Genomic DNA, 6,000 nt, shown 5'->3' on the forward strand with positions numbered 1-6,000 from the left:
CCCTTGTATGGGCGAGTACGATGATGTCTGATATGAGGCTACCGAATCCTGTTGGGACCGACTATGTCAAATCATGTAAGGTCGGGGTATTGTCGAGACCACCAGAGGTTGGGTACAACCGAGTCTTGTGTGGGGCCGGGTATGGAGTGATGTATGATGTGAGGCTACTGAGTCCTCTTGGGGCCGACTACGTCGAGTCCTGATGAGGCCGCATACTGTCGATACCTCTTAAGTTCGGGTACGACAGAGTCCTCTATGAGGCAAGATATGAAGTGAAATGTGATGATATCCCCCAAATAGTAGATGAATGTAGGTATACATATTACAATTAATGCATGGTCCCAATGAGTGGCTTGATTTAACAAAAGTTTGAGTATATTCATGATTTATAGTTATAACAGTGTACACCCTCGGTGGCTTGTCTACGGTATTCAGGCTAAGCCTGTGTATTCCTATCTTTTATGTTATGTCTTTAGTTTACATACGTTAACCGTTTTACATACTCAATACACCTCTTGTATTGATGCCCTTTTACATACTCAATACACCTCTTGTACTGATGCCTTTTTCTTTGGGGCGTTGTGTTCATGCCTACAGGTATAAATAGAGCTGGTGACGTCCCTTCCCAGTCGGGTGTTTGTTTCAGCGGTTGGTCATTGCACTCCACTTCTTCGGAGTAGCCGTTCAAAAGCCGATATATACTGAAGTATATGTTCTTATTATTTTGGGTATGGTAGGGCCATGTCCCGACCAAGTTGCACATATGTATATAATTTCTTGGAACTCTTAGAGGCTTTGCAGACTAGTATTCGGATATATGTAAGGGTTACGACCATACTGGTAATAGTTATGAAATTGTATAAGTTTTAATATTCCTTTCACAGTCAGTTGTGTGCATTTTAAATTCTGGTATTATTACTTGGAGGCCTTGTTTCCCCAGGTTCCATGATTTAAAGGTCTTATAACGTGTTTGGCCAAGCTTCTCCAATTAAAAAAAGTGCTTTTGCTTCAAAGTTGAACTGTTTGGCCAAACTTTTAGATAGAAAAATGCTTTTGAGTAAAAGAAGAAGCAAAAAAAGTAGCTTCTCTCCAAAAATACTTTTTTTAAAAGCACTTTTGAGACAAATACATTTAGAAGCCATTTTTAAAAGCTTTGCCAAACACTAATTGTTGCTTAGAAGTGTTTTTCAAATAAATTAGTCAAACACAAAGTGTTTCTCATCAAAATTGCTTCTAAAAAAATACTTCTAAAAATAAGCTGATTATTGCAACTTGGGCAAAGAGGCTATTAGTAGGGATGTCGGTTCACACGGGCCTTCTGCTTGCTGGTCACACCTCCCAAGGTTGGGGTGTGACACATTTGTTCTTCAACTTTGCAAAATTTCACAGAGATATGATCCTCTTCAACATTGTCTCTCAAAAAGTGATATTTCACATCAATATATTTTGTTCTCTTATGCTGAACCGAGTTTTTTGATATGTTCACTGCACTTGTATAATCAAGTAGATTGGAATCCATTCTATCATAACACCATAATCTTTCAATTATTGTTTAATCCATAATAATCGAGCACATCATGATTCATCAACATATTCAACTTCCGTAATTGATAGAAGTCACAGAGCTTTGCTTCTTCGAAGCCCGACTAGGTGCCTAGCATAATCAATATATCCAACCATTAAATACATTATCTGATCAACTTGCAGTAAAAAAATAATAAGGAACCAATTGTGCCCCTATAAAATTTTTCATTGATATAAGAACCAATTTCATATACATCCAATCGTGTGACAACTACTATTTGAGTATCTATTATTTATACATCATCCATATAAAATCTTTTCAAAAATTCTATGTATTTATATAATTTCATCATCCATATAAGGCAAATTGGTTCAAATTTGCTGTAATTGATTATAATTTCATCCATATAATTTCATAATTGATTATTTCAAATTTGCTGTAAGTGATAATCGAATCAATAAGCCACAAAAATAAATAAATCAAAAAAAACAAAACCTTATTGAAAAGATTAAAATATGTTCAAATCGATAATCAATAAGTATTTATCAATAAAGGTCAAAATCGAATCAATTAATAAATGCACTCAGTTAATTTGGTCTAGTCATTTAGACAAATTCTAAGGCATGTGATGATAAAGAGTCTTATATTCATTGCAATATTCTCGTAGTAATTAATATTATTCTCTCGAGTTCAACATAAGAATCCACTTAATCCATTGCACACCCTTTGGAAAAATACTAACACACAGAAAAATAGGCATTTTGACTTATCTCTAATTAAAATTTTCATATTACTCATATTGTCATTGGGACATAATCACTTAAACATAAACTAGTATATGAACATACATCAATAGTTGTAACACACTTCATCTTCACATACATTGAATAAATTTTAAACACCTAGACGATAAGTGAATCAAATTTGGAATCTGTAAAAATCGTGGAATGACAAATTTTACTGGCAATCAATAAAATCATAAAAAATTTAAAATAATTTAAAAGAACTTTAAAGATATGTAAATAACAATTTAAGAAAATAATGTTAATTATTTCTTAATTTGGTAAGTGGAAACTTTTTTTAACCAATTGCAGTATAAATAATATTGAATTTTAATTAGGGATAGTTTCGTCAAATAACATACTTTTTCTAGAAATTGGTATTTTCTAGAGGTATAGGTTAATATGTAAGTGAACATTTATTTTAACCTAGAGGGAGTATTCATCTGGCAAACACTGCTGACAATTCATCATAAAACAACACTAACGGTGACAAAGGTTAAACGCCGTGTCCAAAGAAAGTAACTAAAATGAGGCAAAATTTGAATGTGTGCAAGATGAAAACACAATAAAATTAAGAGAAAGGGGATCCGATTACAATGAGTAAGTCAAAAGTAGCTGGTTATAGTAATCACAGTATTCTCAGTGGGAATCCGAATGATTTCTTTCATCAACCTTACGCATCCTATTCAAACAATTCCCACATTAACTGTATTTTAAAAACATAGTAATAAATTGAAATTGAATTTAAATAAAACCTTTGAAGGAAAAACAAGAAAAATATTTAATAAAATTATTTTAATATCCAAGAAATTAACAAAGCGTTGAACAAGAAGTTTTCAATGTTTGCGAAAATCATTGAAAAAATGAAATCCAATTTTTTATAGGAAAAATCAATGTTGAAACAACCGAAAAAACACTTTGCAAAAGAATTTTCAAACCAGTTCTTAAAAAAATATAAACAAAATTGCAGGCCTCAGAGATCTTGGTGGATAAGGAATCATCAGATAGGAACTTAGAAAATCCCCATCAAGAGTAGCAAATATCTTTTTAACATCAGCGGCCAGTTTCATATCACAAACTCAAAATTAAAATCCATAAAAACAAAAAATAATTGGATAAAAAGAAAAATAGGGATTCAATTATGATGAGCAAGTCAGAAGTAGCTGGTTGTAGTAATCACAGTATATACATCAGTGGGAATCCGAATGATTTCTTCATCATCCTTACACATCATAATCGAAAAATACCCCAAAACTTTGACATTTTGAAAATAAAAAAAATTAAACTCAAATATATGATATTAAAAGAAGAGAAAATGTATCTGCCTTGTCACCGAAAAACCCTTTAGCAGAAGGGATAATTCGGAGCTAAAGGAAGACACATATATATAGGAATAGATATATATGCAGTGTTTTCGTATAGCCTAATGATAGATCCCTTGATCCATTCTTTAACAGCATACGATCAAAGAATTGCAATATTAGGCCTCCAACACTAAAAAGAGAAAAGAAGAAAACTAACGAGAAAGAAACACCAACTCAGATTGAGAATGTTGAAGCATAGAGTTATGGTTGAAGAGAGGGGATTTGATCTATATTTATAGGTAGCAAGAAAAACCCTAGAGATAGAGAAGCCCTCGGTTACGTATTAATGGACTCGATTTACTCAGGCCCGTTAAAGATCATGGGCTTCAAAGTTGCACCTTTGGTATGCAAAGTATACTTATGTTACAATTTAGTCCTTCTCTTTTCTTATTTCGCTTACCATCCTTGGTGGAAAATAAAAATTTTCCCATAGTCAACATACCGATTTCTTTCATGTGCCACTATAATTATGTTGGTGTGTTGGTATTTTAATATTAAAATTATAATATTGAAGTACATTATTTCTTATTAATGTTAGTGATTATAAATTGGTAAGAAAGTGATCGTTCTTTCTTGTTGTATTTCATATGACCACTAATGCCATGATATATCATTAATTACCCACTATAGCTCAAATTTTGTAATTACTAACTCATGTTCTATAATTTTATTATCTGCTAACTTGTTATTTATTTTGTGGATAAAAATCTATACTTATAAACAGTGGTATTTTTTTTCCTTATAAAATGACAATGATGTGATAATCAAAAGGCCGGCTAGCTTAATTGAAGGTTTGAGATTTGTGACTGATTGTACTCGACCTGATATTGCATATGCAGTAGGATTATACAAACGACAGACCCAAACTTTTATACAAGCGGGTTCAGACATATATTGAAATCCTAAAAAATAATCCTCAACAGAAGCAATATTGAGTTAGAAAACAAACATGGTTTACCTAATTTTCTTTATTTTAGTTCTAACAAAACCTTAAAAAAAATTGCATGCGATATATATACACACCTTTACAATTTAACAAATTATTGAACGGTAGAAGACGTTATAAATTTTACTGTAACAAACATAAGCTTTTTATATTAAAATACTTAACACTATTTATTTATTAATTTTAATTTAACTTTCACTAAACGTAAAAAAACAAAGAAGAGCTAAGCTAAATTACTAATTTCATATTGAAAGTTTCATAACTATGGAACGACTAAACTAAATTAAACAACAAAAAAGAGACGAAGAAGAAGTACGAGAAGGGCCATATAGCTGTCAGCATTTTGAAATAATGCAAAAAACCCAAATAAACATAGAGCACGGGTTCGAACATAAGACCATTTGGACAATTTGACTCAACTTGAACCAACTAACCAAGGCACGATTTTTGTTAAGTGAGTTTAATTGCTTTATTTTTATAATATTTTTGTTTTAAAAATAATAATTTCCACACAAAAATTGTAAAATATATTTACGACCCTTGAACCAATGTGGGTCCACCCATACCGCTGTACCCGAAGGCTTTTTTGAAACAGATTAAAAACTTTATCTGGTGATTCTTGTTTGATTACTAGTCATATTTTTATTTTATGAGGTGGTGCTATTTTTGAAAATTAAAAAAAGAATTATTATTATTATTAACTTTACCATGAGGCTGAACTAATTGCTTTAGCTTCAGATAGTGAAGGCGTAAATTAGTTGAGAGATTTATTATTTCAAGTATCTTATTTTGCAAAATCAATTCCTCCTATGTTAATTTATTATGATATCTCGTTGCAATTGATAAAGTACAAAATCTTTACTACAATGGTAAATTCAGACTCATATGGAAAAGCTACTATATTGTGAGACCATATTTGATAAATAGTACTATTAATGTTGATTATACTAAATCTTGTAAAAATCTTGCAGAGTCGCTCACTAGGGCTTCACAAGAAAAGGAGTCTAAAGCACATCGAGGGGATGAAATTGAATCCCATAAATTTATAAGCCATATATTAAGAGATCTTATAATCAGGTTTAATAGGAAGAATGAATGATAAGAAGGTTTGTTTTAAAATGCACTATAATATTTATTAGTATTTTATTCCTGTGGTGTGAGTGTATTTATTTTGCAACGATTTACGAGATTGATTTTATTAATTCTTAATGAAAATTCATCGTTTATATGAGTAGGGCGTTGGAGTTACAGAAGCACCTTGACAGATTTCACATATGTGAGTGCGGCGATAAATCGTTTCCTCTGAGAATTGGGCTTATTTTAAAAAAATACTCATAAAAATTAGGATAGCACAAGGCCATAATGTGTTGGCTAATGAAGCTC

The 6,000-nt window shown here is 31.5% G+C and overlaps 3 non-coding genes across 3 annotated transcripts; all 3 read right to left on the bottom strand.

Annotated features, from left to right (window-relative positions):
- Positions 1-2,907: 2,907 nt before the first annotated feature.
- LOC138878809 (small nucleolar RNA R12) lies at positions 2,908-2,984 on the bottom strand. The gene has a single exon (XR_011402585.1). It is a non-coding gene; the product is annotated as a small nucleolar RNA R12 (small nucleolar RNA).
- Positions 2,985-3,276: 292 nt separating this feature from the next.
- On the bottom strand, positions 3,277-3,369 carry LOC138878836 (small nucleolar RNA SNORD24). Its single transcript, XR_011402609.1, has one exon. It is a non-coding gene; the product is annotated as a small nucleolar RNA SNORD24 (small nucleolar RNA).
- Positions 3,370-3,455: 86 nt separating this feature from the next.
- Positions 3,456-3,534, bottom strand: LOC138878810 (small nucleolar RNA R12). The gene has a single exon (XR_011402586.1). It is a non-coding gene; the product is annotated as a small nucleolar RNA R12 (small nucleolar RNA).
- Between the last annotated feature and the right edge of the window lie 2,466 nt (positions 3,535-6,000).

Source organism: Nicotiana sylvestris, chromosome 9, assembly GCF_000393655.2.
Source record: "Nicotiana sylvestris chromosome 9, ASM39365v2, whole genome shotgun sequence".
NCBI lineage: Eukaryota > Viridiplantae > Streptophyta > Magnoliopsida > Solanales > Solanaceae > Nicotiana > Nicotiana sylvestris.